Genomic DNA, 19,601 nt, shown 5'->3' with positions numbered 1-19,601 from the left:
AGGACCCGACGCTACAACAGGCTTTCAGCGTGGCAGTATCCTATGAAGCAGCAGCACGGGGAGCTGCGGAAATACAACAGAAACCACAAGAATACAGCACTAACGAAATGGCATATGGAGCAGAAAAGTGCTATCGCTGCGGCAGAACAACCCATGATCAGAAGGACTGCTGGTTTAAGGGCAAAGTATGCAGGCAATGTGGGAAAATGGGACACATAGCAAGAGTCTGCAGGTCGGGAAAGAAAACCAACACTACAAGAACTACTAAGGAAAAGTACAAGAAAGTAAAAAAAAGAGACAGTAGTTCGGAAGATCAGGAGAGTGATAATGACTCCGGGAGCAGGAGACTAAGTTGTCTAAAGTTACACAACGTGATCTCAAAGGAGGATCACCGAACCATTTGGGTCACCCTCATGATAGCAGGGTCCCAAGTAAAGATGGAATTGGACACAGGATCAGCCCTAACTGCCATGAATCGACGAGGCTATGAGCAACTATTCTCACACATACCCTTGAAGGACACGTCCATTGTATTGAAGACATACACGGGGCAAAAAGTCTACCCCAGAGAAAAAATAAGGGTGCCAGTTAAATACAACAGCAAAGAAACACAGAAACTGTATCTATATATACACTACCAGATGGAGGACCACCATTATTGGGATGTGAATGGATCCAAAAAATACAATTGGATTGGCATTCCATTCAGGCGCTAACTGTGACTGACAAAAAGGATGATGACGTCACACCTGGACGACTATCAAAAATTCTAACTGACGCGAAAGAGGTGTTCCAGCAAGGACTTGGGACACTAAAAGGCGTAACGGCAATGATAAAAATCGAAGAGAACGCAAACCCCAAATTTTTTTTAAAGGCCAGACCGGTACCGTACGCGATCCACCCAGCCGTTGAAGCAGAGCTGGAGAGTCTGGAGCGTTCGGGTGTGCTGTCCAAGGTGGACTGGAGCGAGTGGGCCACACCCATCATTCCTGTAATGAAGAAATCATTGAGCAGCACGCCTGGGGAGCCAAAGAAGGTTCGCATCTGTGGGGACTTTAAGGTAACTGTGAACCCAGTCCTGCACACAGTACAATATCCACTTCCACGGATAGAAGATATTTTCGCCTCACTATCTGGAGGGAAACGCTTTACAAAGATTGATCTGGCCCAAGCGTAGCTACAAATGGAGGTGGAAGAAGCATCTAGGAAATACCTCACGATAAACACTCACAAAGGTCTTTGCCAGTACAACTGACTGATATTCGGGGTAGCATCAGCCCCGGCTATTTGGCAGAGGGCGATGGAACAAGTCCTGCAAGGGATCCCGGGGACCCAGTGTTATTTGGACGACATCCTGGTTACGGGCGAAAATGACAGTGAACACCTTGCCAACCTGGAGCAGGTGCTCACTAGATTACAACAATATGGGCTACGAGCCAACCGCCCCAAATGCGAGTTCTTCAGGAGACAAATCTCGTATTGTGGCCACATGATTGATGAGGAAGGGTTGCATAAGTCGCCGGACAAGATTGAGGCTGTAGTCAAGGCTCCAGCACCGGAAAATGTGTCGCAACTGAGGTCGTTTCTCGGGTTGGTGAACTACTACCATAAGTTCTTGCCGAATTTATCTACAATTCTGCACCCACTGAACGCCCTGCTACAAACTGGAGTAACATGGAAATGGAGTGATGAGTGTAAGCGTGCCTTTCAGAAATGTAAATGCCTAATCACTTCAAAAGAAGTATTGGCCCACTACGATCCAACACTACCGATTCGGTTGGCATGTGATGCGTCTCCCTACGGCATCGGAGTGGTGCTGTCACACAAATTCCTCGACGGTTCAGAGAGGCCAATAGCCTTTGCGTCGCGCTCGTTAACCTCAGCCGAGCGTAACTACACCCAGATTGACAGGGAGGCCCTCAGCCTGGTGTTTGGGGGGGGGGGGGGGGGGGGGGGAGGTGAAGAAGTTCAATCACTATCTGCACGGGCAGAAATTCACCCTACTGACTGATCATCAGCCCCTGGTCTCCATTTTTAACCCAAAGAAGGGCGTTCCGGTGATGATGGCGCAACGGCTGCAAAGATGGTCACTTTTTCTAGGGGCACATCAATACGACATAGAGTACAAGGGTACGAAACAGCATGGAAACGCTGATGGGCTGTCGCGCCTACCGTTGCCTACAGTGGAGGAAGCACCTGCAGTGGGCCCTGTTGAGATATTCCATACGACCATAGTCGAATATCTACCTGTTACAAACTCAAGTATAGAGAAGGAAACCCGAAATGACCCGACACTCTCTCGGGTCTATGATTTGACGGTGAAGGGATGGCCAGCACATGGCGACTCACTGTTGCCAGCATTCTCGCCAAGGAGAGAACAGCTGTCAGTGTGCCGGGGGACCTTGATGTGTGGATCCCGAATGGTAATTCCACCCAAGTTGAGAGATAGAGTGCTCAATGAGCTTCATGAGGGTCATCTGGGAGGGGTAAAAATGAAGAACCTAGCCAGGGCATTTGTGTGGTGGCCGGGAATCGATAAAGAAATCGAGGATATGACCAAGAGATGCACAGGATGCCAGAAGGTCCAAAACGCTCCACCACAGGCCCCGCTACACCCATGGGAGTGGCCCTCATCTCCATGGCAACGGGTACACATTGATTTTGCTGGTCCATTTATGGGCTCAATGTTTCTAATCGCCGTGGACGTCCATTCGAAATGGCCAGAGGTCATCAAAATGTCCTCCACCACCACGGAGAAAACTATTGCAGTCCTACGGACCATCTTCGCCAGGAATGGCTTGCCAGAACAGATTTGCTCCGACAATGGGCCACAGTTTGTGTCCGAGGATTTCCGGAGGTTTCTGAGGAATAATGGGGTGAAACATTACACATCTGCCCCATATCATCCAGCCACAAATGGATTGGCTGAGAGGTTTGTTCAGACCTTTAAAAAGGCAATAAAGGCGATGTATAACGACGACATACCACTACAACACAAGATGGATAATTTCTTGTTTGCTTACCGGAATGCGACACATGCAGTCACCAACCAAGCTCCAGCCATAATGTTCTTCAACCGAAGGCTAAGACGTCGCCTGGATTTGCTCAAACCAAACATAAGACGAGATGTTGAGGATAAGCAATTCCAGCACATCAATGAGAAGCCAACCAGGAGCTTCAAGATAGGGCAACCAGTCTTGGCCCGCAACTACCGAACAGAAAAATGGCAGCCAGGAACGATATGCACACAGCAGGGACCACTAATGTACACAGTGGACGTTGGAAAGAGCATCGTGAGACGCCATGCTGACCAGATTCTAGAGTCACAGGAACAAGCCAAACCCATACCACGAGCATGTGCACCTGGTAATGAGCCCGAAGTACAGATTGCATCTACCTCAGAATCAGTGGTATTGGAAGCTGACGAACCAACCAATGACAATGAGCCAGAATCGACTCCGCCGCAAGAACAGGATACTCGACAAAGGCGCTATCCAGTCAGGGTCAGGAAGCCTCCTCAAAGACTGAACTTATAAATGATTATTTCAGTTGATGTATATAGTACAGAGAAAATTGTAATTAGTTATTATTTAGTTGTTAAATGAATGTTATGGACTGTTTATCTAAAAGGGGAAGAATTGTTGTGTATGTACCTTTAAGAGAGAACTGATTTTATACTGTAGTACCGGCAGTGACCACACCTGTATATAAAGCCGTAGCAGGCTTCTGTACTTCAGTTTAAGCTTACCCTCTGTTCAGTAAATACCTGTTATTATTGTTCTCCTGCAATCCATGTATTATTGATACTCGGACACTACAGTTTTGTTATTGCAAAATCATGTCAAACTCCACCGGTCACGACCTTTAACACTTCTGCAATAGCGGTGTGTGTTCAGTAAGACAGAAGCAAGGATGCTGCTGGGTTTAGCATTTTTATTTTCACACTTAAGGAAAGGAAGTTGACACTTTTAAAACACCAACCGGTAACAGAAAAAAAAATTCATTTTTCACAGCACCTTTCAAAAAGCAGAACCAACATTTCAGTGGCTAAATGCATCACATGCGGTGGCACTGAACCACAGACACCTGGCAGGTCCCAGCTTCGACCCCAGGTCTGTACTGTTAGTTGACCTCAGTCGAGGCAGCATTCCCGACATTTCAACATGCCTCAGTACCCCACTGGGGTTCAAAGAGTCAGATTGTTCACTCCCGATCACTATCCCCGAATGGCCAACTCCTGCTCCGATCTTCTATGTTTCTATCCAGTGAGTGTACTGGAAGAGAACCGGCACAAGCTCACGTGCGACGCTCCCTACAGTCAAATAATCCGGCAGCACTCACTGTCCAAACTCAACACGTGAAGAATGATCCATTTGGTGAGCTACAAGGAACCATGGCCCATGAATCCATACCTCAGAAGGCAGGTCTCCAATACGGCCAGCCTTTCAGAGGTTGCACCCTTTATACGGAGCAGTGCAGGAAACGAGGGAACTGCCGTCTTCTGTCCGTGGCCCTCTCCCAACGTAACTGTAGTGATTTGAAAGGGATAGATTGGGAAACCTAGAACGAGTGCAGCAGGAGTGAAAACAACACGGAATTGCTACAGGGAACACTTGGTCAATGAGCTCACATGACCAGGGACAGCATTGGACCCAACAGTTAGTAAACAAGCAGGAAATGGTGGAAGAGTTCAGTGTTGGGAGGAGAACATCTTGGCAATAGTGACCAAAATTTGGCAAGAGAGTTAAGGTTGCGCTCACGATAGAAAAGAAGACTGAGATGAGGAGGAATTTCTTCACTCAGAGGGTGGAGAATCTTTGGAATTCTCTACCCCAAAGGGCTGTGGATGCTCAGTCGTTGAGTATATTCAAGGCTGAGATCGATAGGTTTTTGGGAATCAAGGGATATGGGGATCAGGCGAGAAAGTGGAGTTGAGGTTGAAGATCAGCCATGATCTTATTGAATGGCGGAGCAGGCTCGAGGGGCCGAATGGCCGACTCCTGCGCCTAATTCACATGTTCATCAACTTTAGAGAGATATTACATTGGCCTATTTCTGTGCCGTATATCCTATCAGCCCATGCTCCATTCGAGCCTCCTCCCATCTTTCCTCATCTAAATCTATCAGCATAACCCTCTATTCCCTTCTCCCTCATATGTTTGTCCAGCCTCCCCTTAAGTGCATCTATACAATTTGCCTCAACCACTCCCTGTGGTAGCGAGTTCCACATTCTCACCACTCTCTGGGTAAAGAAGAAGTTTCTTCTGTATTCCCTATTGGATTTCTTGGTGACTATCTTATATTGATGGCATCTAGATTTGCTCTTCCCCACAAGTGGAAACATTCTCTCTGTATCCACTCGATCAAAACCTTTCATAATTTTAAAGACCTCGATTAGGTCACCCCTCAGCAGGGAGAATCCAAGTGGGGGGGAGATGAGCTAAAGAAAATGGACTGGAGAACACTTAAGGGGAGAAAGCATAAAAAAATACACACAGAACCATTGAGAGAAAAAAGACCAATATGGGACAGAGGAGAATAAGGGCCAAAAAAAATTGTTCCTAATGTATAAAGCTATGGGTCGCATGGTGAACAAAGACACATAACGAGACAACATAAAAGAGGTCTCGAAACTGGTGAGGAAAGCAGGTAGTATTACAAGTGTCAAGCAATTCTATAAACAAATGTAGAAAAAGGAGATGGCGAGTACATTGAAAGATCCTAAAAGGTCAATTTTCTGTGTTCACACAGAGGAGATCCTGGGCTGTACCCCTAGCACAGAAGTTGAATTTCCTGAGAGGAGAGGTAGTAGTACTAAAATAAATAGAAATTTCAGACAGCGCAGTTACCGATAGGCTAGGGACGTTCAAAAAAGGACTTGCATTTCTATAGCGTCTTTCACAACCTCAGGACGTCCCAAAGCGTTTTACAGCCAATGAAGTACTTGAAGTGGAGTCACTGTTGTAATGTAGGAAACGTGGCAGCCAATTTGCACACAGCAAGCTCCCACAAATAGCAATGTAATAATGACCAGATCATGTGTTTTTTTTAGTGATGCTGATTGAAGGATAAATATTGGCCAGGACACCGGGGAGAACTTCCCTCCTCGTCTTTTCGTGCACCCGAGAGAGCAGATGGGGCCTCGATTTCACCTGAAAGGCGGCACCTCCGACAGTGCGGCACTCCCTCAGCACTGCACTGGAGTGTCGGCCTGGATTTTTGTGCTCAAGTCTCGGGAGTGGGACTTGAACCCACAACCTTCTGACTCAGACGCGAGTGTGCTGCCCACTGAGCCACGGGCTGACAAGGACGGCAAAAGCCCCAGGCTTGGACGCACTTCACACAAAGGCACTCTCTGAAGTAGGCTAGATCTAACCTATCTGTGCACCTTCCCTCGGGAGGACAAGAGGACACCGGTTCAATCTAGTAAAAGGGCGCATTAGGACAGGTTATCAGGAGGTGGTTCTTGCAGAATACGAGCAACATTTGGAGTGGGTTTCCGGGCAGAATAGTGGAGGCAAAAAAAAAACCTGGAATTGTTTGCAAAACAATTAGATGCAGCAATGGGGAAGAGACTCATTCATTAATATATGCCAATAGACCATACTCATCCATAATTATTTTGGTCCAGAATTTGCAGTTCCAATGACTGCATACGCACAGCATGCGCGAAAACCCAGAACTTGCGATCTGTCCAGGTTCGCCTCGACAGATCCAATGCACCAAAAGTAAAATCACTTTTGCTGGGGCAGAGTGGGGTTATTTGTCCAACTACTGCCCAGCAAATCCCTTACACTAGGGCCTGCTTTCACCAGCGCGAGGGTTAATATTAATCTTAAAATTTAAAAATAAAAAATTATGCACACTTTAAATTAGCTTATGCAAATTTTGGCCCAGATAAAAGGTTTAAAATTATTTTTCAAAAAATTAAATTTTTATTGTATTTGCTTTTAATTGAAGGGACTTTTAATTCAATTTTAAAATGAGAACATTTATTTTTATTCCATTTATATAAATTATTTGGGGATTCCTCGTATGCCAACGGGGGTTCCCTTCGTAAATGGAATCCCCATAAGTATATGAGGAATCTTCCTTTCTGATCGGAGGACCTGGCCCATGCGATCCCAGGGACGCTTCCAAACCACCCGCGTCCCTGGGATCCGTGGGCCTTTACGCAGGCGAACGCCTGCAGGCTCGAGACCCAAAGTCTCCGCAGCCTGGGAACCTGAAGGTAGGTGCGGATATTTTTAAGCAGGTCAGAGGCTGCCTCCAGACCGCAAATTCCAGGCCTTTTTAAAAATCGGTGATTAGTTTTTTCCAGTCCTGTATGTTCCTGCTTAACAAAAAGAAACATACTGCAGGGATGTATAACTGTGAGAATTAGGGTAGAGGTTCCTTACATGCTTCATATACAAGAGCAAAAAACAGAGTTTGCATAGAGCAGCTGAATGCAAAAAGTACAGAAAGCAAACTAACTAGCTCAGTCATCGTCTGCTGCTTTGAACCTGTGTTTTCAGACACTCCAGTTATTATGAAGTAATTCAGTGCACAAGGACAGCTTTTGAAGTTCAACTGACATCTCAATATCGGAGTTTCAAAAAAAATTCTCCTTCCGACCCTACCCCATCCCATCCCAATAAACCGAGAGAGCAGGTGTACACCCGCAAACTAGTGTCCGTCTATCGGCAAGGCAATGCTCACTGTGTAACGCGCACGCATGCTTCTGGGATTCGGTGCAAGACAACAGTACCTGGTATAAAAGGCGGAAATCTGATGTTGCCTGCATTTGTATTTCCCCCTCCCACTTCACATTTTGATGGCAAATTTTTTTGCCAAGCTACATGACCAACAGACGGGACACTGGCACACACGGGGCATGAGTCTCCGTTTGAGTATCACTCTACTGCGACCACAACGAATATAAAAGTGCCTTAGTGTCAGCCGTAGCTCAGTGGGTAGCACCCTCACCCGAGTCAGAAGGTTGTGGGTTCAAGTCCCACTCCAGAGACTTGTACACAAAAGATCGAGGCGGACACTCCAGTGCAGTGCTGAGGGAGTGCTGCACTGTCGGAGGTGCCGGCTTTTGGATGAGACGTTAAACGGAGGTCTCGTCTGCTCCCTCAGGAGGACGTAAAAGATCTCATGGCACTATTTCAAAGAAGAGCAGGGGAGTTCTCCCCGGTGTCCTTGGGCCAATATTTATCCCTCAATCAACATCACTAAAAACAGATTATCTGATCATTGTCACATTGCAGTTTGTGGGAGCTTGCTGTGCGCAAATTGGCTGCCGTGTTTCCTACATTACAACAGTGACTACACTTCACAAAGTACTTCATTGGCTGTAAAGCTCTTTGGGACGTCCGGTGGTCATGAAGGGCGCTATAGAAATACAATTCTTTCTTTAAGATTTCAGTAAAGTGTGTGATGATGGACACTTACTCCACTCCAGCAGTAAAATTAGAGGCGTTCTTACATATTTAAGTTGTTTCTCCATTTTGTTCTGTAAAGGGTGAAGTATGAGTGATAGTGGAGGGAACAATTTGAAACATCAATAAGATCATACACATTAAACTGAAGTGCGATTTTTAACCTATTGCTACCAATACATCAAAGAAGCACAGTGACAACACTGTATTCAATTCAATGACAACATAGACCACATGCAAGCATGGATTGAAATGCCTTGCTCACAATTCTCCTCCCAAATTGTTTTTTTTTTTTTTAAAAACACAGGCCTTGAAATTACACTGTGGGATAATTGCACTCGAATGGTCAACATATTCACCTGAAATTCCTCTCTCCGCTAGATTAGCAAGGCTTTAACTGGTTTTAAAATAAAATGGGTTAATGCCATCTCTAAAAGAGCATGGGGATAGTTTCAGAGGAACACAACAACATAATTTCAAGATCATTACTTTTTCTGATAGCGGGATTAATATTGATTACACACAGCCTGTGTATTCGCACTCCCACTACCTTTGCCTCTCACCATAGGTTCCAGACAATACAATACAATACAAATCGCTTTATTGGCATGATAAGGTACATCTTATGTTGCCAAAGCATCAAAATACATTTATGGTTGAACACATAAACGCGGTTCCATTCATAGTGTATAAACAGGTATATCCCTGAGTTTATAAATATATTTTCGCCTTGTTTATATATACTCTTGTCTTAGTTTACTGGTTGTCCCTCTGTTCATGGCAAGCTGTAACATAGTGTGCCGCCAGACAATCAAAATCAAAAACCAATAATCAAACAGCAGAAAGCTGGAGTCAGAGCATAAACTGCGTGTTAGCAAATATCAATTCCTGTCGTAAAATGAGAACACAATGGATAGCAAGGGGCAATTACAAGGCATTATCTCAAATAGATTTAGAACACATGACAAACCAGGAGAACAAATTGAGTGGTTAATCATCAGATTCCTAAATTCAGATCACAGCCTTAACATTCCCTTATATCCACTTTTTTTTTTTAATCTCTGGAATTTGAGACACTGTTTCTCTCCGCTTCCTCACTAATTTTTTTAATTTTCTATAAACAAAATGGTCAGTAAAGTTACCGGTGAGCGCCAACAGCTACTACACTTGGTGTGGTCAATTTGTGAGGGTGCCTACATTGACATGATTGTGATATCACACTTTCACTGCCTCTGCATCATCGGAAAATAGCCCATAAATCACATAGGGCAGGATTTGCCAACCGGACTTAGACCAGCTTTCTGGATCGGCTCCAATGGATCGGGGCGGTGGGGAAAAACATGCCGGGAATTGCAGCTCCAGCGCTCGATCCCCTCCAGCATGTTTGGTTGTTAGTGCCGGAGGGGGTTGGGCATAGACCACATCTATTCAAATGGAATGCAAGCAACAGGAATAGCCCATCTAATGTATTTGCTCTCATTTGGACCCTAGCAATCCTAGATGTCAAAAACAGCTGATCACTCTCGACATTCAGCATTCTACAGCTTGGCCAGGGCAAGGGGAGAAAGGAGATGTTCTCTACATTGCAAATACAGTAATTGGCTTTTTTTTTTATACCTTCTGCTCTTAATGTGGCAGAAATTTGCACGTCAACAGGTGATGGACAAAACACGCACTAAACATCATTAATATACACTAGTCCATGTCCTGTGGCATTGCACACAAGGAGTCGAGGCCAAGTGTGGTCCTCAGGCAAAGCAGAATTACAGAGCGCGAGATAATCCGACATAAACAAATCCATATTTTCAACTCAGACACTGTCCATCAAAAATTGCTATGTCCACGTCGATATTGGTCCATATAAACTCGGCGCACTGTAATTACATTCTCCCGCCAGCAATGTCACCACTTTCATTAAAAAAAAGGAAAAAGTTGACATTGCGCAGACCCAAGGGCCCAGAAATTGCAAAAGTAACGGCGAGTTCCCAGCGCTCGCCATCATTAAGGCAAAAAAAAAACCACAAGAATTCATGGTGAGAAAGGGCTACGGCACGAGTTGCAAATTCATAGAAATTTACGGCCCAGACAGGCCATTCGGCCCATCGTGTCTGTGTCGGCCGAAAAAGAGCTCTCCAGCCTAATCCCACTTTCCAGCTCTTGGTCCGTAGCCCTGTAGGTTACGACACTTCAAGTGCATATCCAAGTACTTTTTAAATGTGATGAGGGTTTCTGCCTCGACCACCCTTTCAGGCAGTGAGTTCCAGACCCCCACCACCCTCTGGGTGAAAAAAGTTCTCCCCAACTCCCCTCTAATCCTTCTACCAATCACTTTAAATCCATGCCCCCTGGCTATTGACCTCTCTGCTAAGGGAAATGGGTCCTTCCTAGCCACTCCATCTAGGCCCCTCATAATTTTATACGCCTCAATTAGGTCCCCCCTCAGCCTCCTCTGTTCTGAAGAAAACAACCCCAGCCTATCCAATCTTTCCTCATAGCTAAAATTCTCCAGCCCAGGCAACATCCTCGTAAATCTCCCCTGTACCCTCTCTAGTGAATTGCCACAAATTGCTGGCCGATTTGCGCCACTCCACCGTTAGCCTCGCGAAAACAAGAGCTCGCTGTTAACCTCCCCATGAGTTTTAAGAAACTGCTGCATATACAAATTAATCTCACCGCAGAAAGTTAGGGCTGGTATTTGATGTCATAAGGGTGGTGAATCTTTGGAATTCTCTACCCCAGAGGGCTGTGGAGGCTCAATCATGGAGTATATTCAAGACAGAGATCGATAGATTTTTGGATACTAGGGAAATCAAGGGATACGGGGAGCAGGCGGGAAAATGGAGTTGAGGTAGAAGATCAGCCATGATCTTATTGAATGGTGGAGCAGGCTCGAGGGGCCGAATCCTGCTCCTAATTCTTATGTCCTTATAAGGACCCTGTTCATGACATGATTTATGATCCGACATGAAACTCAACCTTGGAGGCACAGAAAGGGAACAATTGAAACTGGAGTCTCATTCCGGCAGGTAGTAAATTATTCTTAGAGGCTCTTTTTCCATTTTGTTTTTTTTCCCCCCTTCTCCTTCCCCCCCACCCCCCTTTCTGTATCTAATTTGACACTAAGTCACGCTATTTCCTTCTCCATCAGTTTCTTTCTGTATCTTTAAATTTCATTGGTTAAGGAGATAGTCCACTGGACCAGACACTCACGAGGTTCCAGACGTACTGTTGACATCGCCGTGCAGCTATCAATTCGCATTTCCAACAGGTGAGGGGAAAAACCAATTTACGACAGCCACTGCAAGATGCATTTTCTGGGCCAAAATTTGTGAGTTGATTAATTTTATGCGCAGAATAAGGGAAATGGTCTTTATGTGTATCATTTGCAGTTTACATTAGCATTCTTATGTCAGCTGTCGCTCAGTGGGTAGCACTCTTGGGTCAGAAGGTTGTAGGTTCAAGTCCCACTCCAGACACTTGTGCACCTAGGCTGACACTCCAGCGCAGTACTGAGGGAGTGTTGCACTGTCAGAGGTGCCATCTTTCAGATGAAAGCAGGCAAACATAGTATTTATGTTGCATCAGACCTATTAACAGACAACATTAAACCGAGGCCCCGTCTGCTCCCTCAGGTGGATGTAAAAGATCCCGTGACACTATTTCAAAGAAGAGCAGGGGAGTTCTCCCCGGTGTCCTGTGGCCAATATTTATCCCTCAATCAACATCACTAAAACAGATTATCTGGTCACTATCACATTGCTGTTTGTGGGAGCTTGCCGTGTGCAAATTGGCTGCCACATTTCCTACATTACAACAGTGACTACACTTCAAATAGTACTTCATTGGCTGTAAAGCACTTTGGGACGTCCGGTGGTCACGAAAGGCGCTGTAGAAATGAAAGTCTTTCTTAATGCAGAGAATGTTAATTCAGTTAGATAGTAGAGTCTAACCAAATGTAACTTAGCTACTTCCATCAAATGTGAACACTCATACCTAAAATATTAGCCAGTAATATGGTATGAAGGTGAACCATGATGTGCAAGTCATCAAATATGGTTTCAGGTCTAGCATGCAGTACGTCCTGGTTTAGCACCATCAACCCCACCCCCTCACACTTCGATGCCATAGCTGCAAAGTACAGCCAACGTATGTTAATAAAAACGTTTATGTTCAAAAATATCTGGGAGTTAAAGGCTCAGAGCATCTTGATATCCATCAATCGTTATCAGAACCTTTAACTGAAGATTTTTTATGGCCTTGTAATTCCCCGCAAATGTATTGATTATTCTGTAGATTTTTATTATATACAAGTATAAAAAAAAGCCCTTCTCCAAACAGGTTACACTGTACTGAAGTACACTTTAAAACAAGCTGGGTCAATGCCAGCTGATAGCATGGGCTGTCCGAGCAAGTCTTCATGCACTCTTTGTGACGAGCCAGTTATTCTACATAGTTTGCGTTGACACGAAGCAAGGGGTGCACGACCATGGCCAAGAGGGAATCTCCAGCTGCTGACTTCACACAAGCTATAAAATTACCAATTGTGAGCATGAAGCTCCCAGTGGCCCAACTGGGAATTTTTTTAACTTAATATTTAATCTTTTTCTTTTTAACGTCCATGTGGCAAGCGACCGCCCAACAAGAAAACATGGTCAGCATTAAATGCAGTCAGCGAGCTTTGCGCAAACGCATGAAAAGCGAGCGCTCCACTTTCGCTAGTCAGTGGGTGACACAGAAGAGGACAACGTGCCAGGAGTTTGCCAGCCTCAGTATCTTTCGAAATAGGCACCAGTCTCAATTACAGTAGTGCCTGCGGTACAGCAATGCCTTCATTCCCCCTAACTAAAGTTACACATTCTCACTTTCTATGTGCCCATCAACCTGAACCACCTTGCATTTATATAGCATCTCAACACAGAAAACGTCCCAAGATGCTTCACGACCGAGAAACAAATTCTCAGCAGCCGTATGAGAGACAACTAGAAGCATGGTTGAACAGATTCGTTCATGGGATGTGGGCGTCGCTGGCAAGGCCAGCATTTATTGCCCATCCCTAATTGCCCTCGAGAAGGTGGTGGCGAGCCGCCTTCTTGAACAGCTGCAGTCCGTGTGGCGAAAGTCCTCCCACAGTGCTGTTAAGGAGGGAGTTCCAGGATTGTGACCCAGCGACGATGGCGTGTGACTTGGAGGGGAACTTGGAGGCGGTGGTGTTCCCATGCACCTGCGGCCACTGTCCTGCTCGGTGGAAGAGTTTGCGGGTTTGGGAGGTGCTTTAAGAAGGTTAAGGTGAGGGTAGAGGTAGCAAGGCTTACGGGATCAGACAGAAAGTGCGAGATACAGAGCATACAAGAAATTCAGAGAAATAAAAAGCCCGAAACAGCTGAAGTCTCTGCAAATGAAGGTGAAATGGGGAAGGGAGGAGGGACAGTAGGTTAGAACCGAGCTACCAAAAGGCACAGGAAGGGCACAAGGTTGGAGGCAGCTATAGAGATCGGTTGGGGAAAGGCCGTGGAGGGATTTGTAGATGGGGACAAGGATTACGAATTCATTGCTGGGGTGGGGGAAAGACAAGGAGTCAATGGAGGTCACGAGGCCAGGGCTGCTGGGCAAGGGGACTTAGTATGGGACAGGATGGGAGCAGCAGAGCTTTGCACGAGCTGCAGTTTATGGAGTCACGAGTTCCAGAGGCTGGCATGGAATGCTTTGGCGATAATTAGAAGTAACAAAAGATGAGGGCTTCAACAACAGTGCAAGTGATGTGGGGCAGAGGAGAGAGATGTTGCGGAGTTGGAAATAGGTAGCCTTGGTTATGGATACGATATGGGGGCTTTGAAGCTCAGCTCTGGGTCAAGAGGACATGAAGGTTGTGTATGTTCTGGTTAAGAAAAAAAAAAAAAAGTACTTTATTGGCTGTAAAGCACTTTGAGACGTCCGGTGGTTGTGAAAGGCGCTATAGAAATGCAAGTCTTTCTTTCTTTCAAGGGAGAAGGGGGGGGGGGGTGGTGGGAGAGGGATGGAGTTAGTGGTAAGGCTTCAAAGTTTTGCTGGGAGAACAATTACATCCTACCACTGCTCTTACCAACCTTACTGCTATTTCATTTTCCAGTGAATTCAAAATGTAACAACAACTAGAAACCACCAAAATAAAACACGTAAGGGGTGGGGAATTTTCTCTGTTCATTATTTGTAGTGAAATCGTAAACAAGTTTATAGTTTTGCTACAGAATAGCTCACATAGGAGTGAGGAGAGTTGTCAAACCAGCGCTTTACTCCCACCCGAGTTATTATAAGCAGTGAAAGAGAGAGAGAGAGGAAGCTTACAGGGCAGTCCTGCTAGGGTCCATTAAAACTTGTGGGAAATTAGTTGTCACCTTAATAGGTGTTAAGCATCAGGTTTCAGGTGAAGCAGAAAAACAGTCTAGAGAAAGCAATCCTGAGAACAGCCAAATGTTCACTCATGGAACAGACCTGACATTTGTGATATAGGAGATTAAGAGGCACTGTGAGTAACTTACTCCGTTTACAGCCTCAAAGTTTCTGGCCTGACTGTTGAACAAAATAGGTTTACAAAAGACAATCAGCTCATACTGTACCTTCAAACGGTCTGTGCTTTTGTCAAGGCCAAATTGTTCCTGATTGAATACCGGTCTGCATACACTTAGATTTCAGTCCTCATTACAACACTGAAAGCTGCAATATCCCTTTCCCAGACATTCATCAATTCCAGGTAATCCTCAAGTTCAAATCCAATTAGTGATCTTGACGCGCAGCATGCCTTAGGATCGGGCGCTCTCCGGGGACAAATATATCTGCAATTAAAAGAAAACACAATTTTAAAAAGGAGGAAAGGATTCAGATAATCAGATGCAAACTAAGGAACAGATCTTTACATCGCACCTGAATGGGGGAGCAGGCTCGAGGGGCCCTATGGCCTACTCCTGCTCTCATGTTCTTTCACTGTATTCCTCTAGAAGACCTTACAATGGGATACTGAATGCTGGTTATTTCTCTCCCCCACCCACCCCAAAATCCTCCCATGACACACACACACACTATTCCCCATTTCAGAGGATGCACAAACCTGCTCCTGTCGCTCTCCAACGTGCAAGAAATTCTTCACCCTCCAATGCTTTCACTTTCCCCGCGGAGATCTGCCTATGCCCCAATCTGCACCTTCCCTGTCTTGATGGCCCAGTTTAGGTTGGAAAAAGACTGCATGGGAAGTGATGGGCCTGTGTTTCCCACATTACAACAGTGACTACACTCCAAAAGCACTTCATTGGCTGTAAAGCGCTTTGGGACGTCCGGTGGTCGTGGAAGGCGCTATAGAAATGCAAGTTTCTTTCTTTAAAGCCCCGTGCGATGGCACCATACTGCAGTGTGGAATGATGCAAATTTAACTGTCCTTAAACTGTTGAGAGGTGGGAAGAGGGTAGTTACAATGTCACAAGAACAATTTGTACAAAGTGTACTCGGGGAAAACAATTGTATTCCTTCTGCACGGAACTGGGTATCTGGGCTAAATCTTGAAGCTGGTGCAAAAGCACATCACAACCCTTGGGGTTACAATGCAAAGCCAGTAACTCCAATCACAATGGCAAACGGTTGTTGTCACAATATATTGACAGCCGGCACTGTGTGACGTGACACATGTGGCTGGAGTCTGTCAATACCGCGACTGCACATTCCTCCTCCCCCACCCCCAAATGGAAGAGTTCCAGGATTGATGCATTTTAGAAATATTTCCAATCTTCTGAAGGGTTTGTGCCCTTTGGAAAAAAAAAACTTTAGCTTCTAACTTGGCTGAATAATCCCCGGCTGGAGGCAGCAGGCGCTGCACAATGTTGAAAACCGTGGAGTAAAAGCTCGGATGAAAAAAGCCTTTTCGGTTACATTTGCTGGGGAGGTTTGAAGCTCAGCTTCGCCCAGACGCCGCCGGGGAGACGGTTCGGAGCCTCTGGGCCCGCCTTCGACAAGCCAAAGAAAACTTTCGCCGCCGAAAGATCTGAAAACTAGTCGGAGACAACGGGTCAAAAAAAAAAAAAAAATATGCGCTGGCAAATTTCTCCACCAGTCGGTCTAAAAAAAAAACTGATCAAGTTGATTAAAAACGAAATAAAAACCAGTGCCGCCTGGAATTATTTCATATAAAAAAAGACGGGGGCAAGATTTTTGCAGGCAAAAAAAAGTGTCTTCACAAAAGCACGATTATCCAATTGATAACTACTGCGAATCACAAATTAAACGATTACCCCGGTGTGTGTGTGTGTTACTGTGAACTGCAGTCTGACTGCGAGGCAGCCGCCAGCAATCCAGTCCCAGCTTTGTACAAGAATTTCCAACGCTTTGAGCCCGCCTGTTCGCAATATTCCGTGGCCCAAGTATAGGTTAAGGGTTCTGAATCGCTAACTCCGATTCTTTTGGCAGGACCTGCGCTCTCAGCTTCACTTCACCTGCTTTATAAAAAAATTAAACTAAATAAAAAAGAGGGGGGGCGGGGGGGAAGTAAAATGCTTTTGCCCCCCCAATAGTACACACACACATCAACAGACGCCTGCAATCACATTTGCAAATCATTACTTTCCTAGCAATCCTGGGGAAGAGAGGGAAAAATGCACACATATATATTGTAAAAACTGCAGGCTGGGCGCTCGCAGGCTGGGGAGGGGGAAGCGGCGCCTTGATTGACGGCTGATGTTAATTTCATCCTCGGTAACCGACAAGGCCCCTCTGCAACAAACCAGGAGGGAGAGAGCCAGCAGCAGCACAATGCAACGGGAATAAAACCAGCAACAGTCCGGACTTGGAGAGAGGAGGGCAATGCATAAAAATTGCATAAAGATGCATGTAGCGCCCCCGGAGAGCGCCCAGCACCGGACACACTGGATACATTGCATTGGATACATTTCACTGGATATATTGGACTGGATACATTGTATTGGCTACATTACATTGGATTTTTTGCACTGGATACATTATATTGGATACATTTCAGTGGATACAAAGCGCAAGGGGATACATTCAGCCTAGTTACAAAACATCCAGCGCGACTCTACCTCTTACTCCTCTGAAAAGCCACTGCTTTTGTTTCTCTCCCCCCTCCCCTTGTTTGCAAAAGAGGGTCGGCTGGGATGTTTTGTCCCCGGTGATTCCCCCCCTCCTCAATCTCCGCGGGGATCCAGTACTTACTTTTCTTTTCCAACAGAGAGGTTTTTTTTCCCCCTCTTCCTTGCCCCCCTCCCCTCTCTGGCGTGTCTCAAGGCTTAGATTTCAATCAGTCTCCGCCATATTTGAGGAGTGCGCAGTGAAGAAGGAGGAGGAGAGAGAGAGAGACCCCCATTTGGATGTGACTCTGAAAGTGCAGACACTGACACTGCACGACCCCTACTGATCAAAGCAAGGAAGCGCCCCGGTGCACCGCCGAAAGCAGCAAAGGCGGCCGGTGCTCCCGCAAACTCTGGGACACAGGAGTCCGCAATCAAAAACAGCTCACTGCAATTCGGGCATTTTTTTTCATTCAAGGTTTTGTGCAGGCATCGATTATTTGGTTCTGCCGCCTCCAAGGCGTCATTGTGGGAGGGTCACAAGGTCATTCTGACATCAGTTGTGTGTTTATAATAACATGGAGTTTGGAGATAAATCAAGTTTTAAAATATGTTCTTATGTAATTTGGGAAAGCTTTTAGTCAGGTGAAGTTTCCAAAGTTGGGAGAAAAAAATAATTGCTTTTATATTTTGTCTTTTTAGGTATCTGAGAGACATCCCAAAATGTTTCACAGTCAATGAATTACTTCCAAGTGCAATGACTTTTGCATTGCAGACAAACATGGTAGCCAACTTACGCCTAGTGAGTTTCCGCAAACAGCAATTGGATAAATGATTGTGTTGTGTTGGGTGGGGAGGGGAAGAATGCTAACCAGCACTTGCTCTGCAAAATATTGGAATAAAAAGAGAAAGATTTCCATTTCTATAGCGCCTGTCACAACCTCAGGATATCCCAAAGCACTTCACACCATCTGTTGGAGTGTAGTCACTGTTGTAATGTGGGGAACGTAGCAGCCAATTTGCACACAGCAAGCTCCCACAAACAGCAATGTGATAATGACCAGATAATCTGTTTTAGTGATGTTGATTGAGAGATAAATATTGGCCCCAGGACACCGGGGAGAACTCCCCTGCTCTTCTTCGAAATAGTGCCGTGGGATTTTTTATGTCCACCTGAGAGAGCAGACGGGGTCTCTGTTTTAACATCTCATCCAAAAGACAGTGCAGCACTCCCTCGGAGTGTCAGCCTGGATTTTTGTGCTCAAGTCCCTGGAGTGGAACTTGAACCCACGACCTTCTGACTCAGAGGCGAGGGGTGCTGCCCACTGAGTCACAGCTGATATTTGTTGGCATAGATTAGTAAGCCAATTTGGTGGTGTTATTTTAAATTGTTAATTCAAGTGAAATAAAAATCAGTAGAATCTGCTTTGTTTTGGTTGGTACTTTTTGTAATTAGCTTTCAAGCAGTTTGAGTTCAGTAGGTTTGTCGTTTCCATGGCGACTTTCATGTGAAGGAAATTTAAAAGAATGAATTACATTGTCTTGAAAGGGAGTTATTAAAATCAACATTGTAAGGTCAACTTTTATATTAAGCTATCTACAACTCACATAAAACAGACAGCGTGGTAATTTTGTTGATAGCACATTAATTTGTTTGCTTTTCACAGGCCATCATCACAGTTTGGTTTAAAGCTTATTATAGCTTAAATATCTTTTTTATACTGCGTTAAACCAAGCGTCGACTCAATGGCGGACCGAGTGGGGCGGCCTCAATAATTTTGCTGACTCTCTGGTGCACCACGTTGCTATATTTTGTGTAAGCAAATATTAATGTTTAAAAAAAAACTGTTCATATCAAGAGAGAACTTGCATTTATATAATGCTCTGTGATGACTTCAGGACGATCCAAAGTGCTTTCCATCCAATGATTACTTTTGAAGTTCTGTGACTATTACTGAAGGCAAATGCGACAGGTAATTTATACACAGCAAGGTCCCACAAAGTAGAAATAGGATGAGTGGCCAGTCAGTCCATTTCCGGTGATGTTGGTTGAGGAAGGAATGTTGACCAGCATCGTCCCACTCCAGGGACTTGAGCTCATCAATCCAGGCTGACACTCCCAGTGCAGCAC

General features: G+C 45.3%; 1 protein-coding gene across 1 annotated transcript in view; it reads right to left on the bottom strand.

Moving 5' to 3' along the window:
- The window catches only part of LOC147103434 (polycomb protein SCMH1-like), a 260,249-nt gene extending 242,321 nt beyond the window's left edge, over window positions 1-17,928 (bottom strand). Inside the window, exons 1-2 of the mRNA XM_085963022.1 lie at window positions 17,616-17,928; window positions 15,020-15,235 (exon numbers count right to left, since the gene is read on the bottom strand). The gene's annotated coding sequence lies outside the window, so the exon portion shown is untranslated. The remainder of the gene's footprint in view (window positions 1-15,019; window positions 15,236-17,615) is intronic.
- Between the last annotated feature and the right edge of the window lie 1,673 nt (window positions 17,929-19,601).

The sequence above is a fragment of the Somniosus microcephalus genome, chromosome 20, assembly GCF_052327205.1.
Source record: "Somniosus microcephalus isolate GS21.2 chromosome 20, FLI_Smic_1.0, whole genome shotgun sequence".
NCBI lineage: Eukaryota > Metazoa > Chordata > Chondrichthyes > Squaliformes > Somniosidae > Somniosus > Somniosus microcephalus.
The sequence above is the reverse complement of the archived record's forward strand: the minus strand, read 5'-3'. Positions and strand labels throughout refer to the sequence as shown.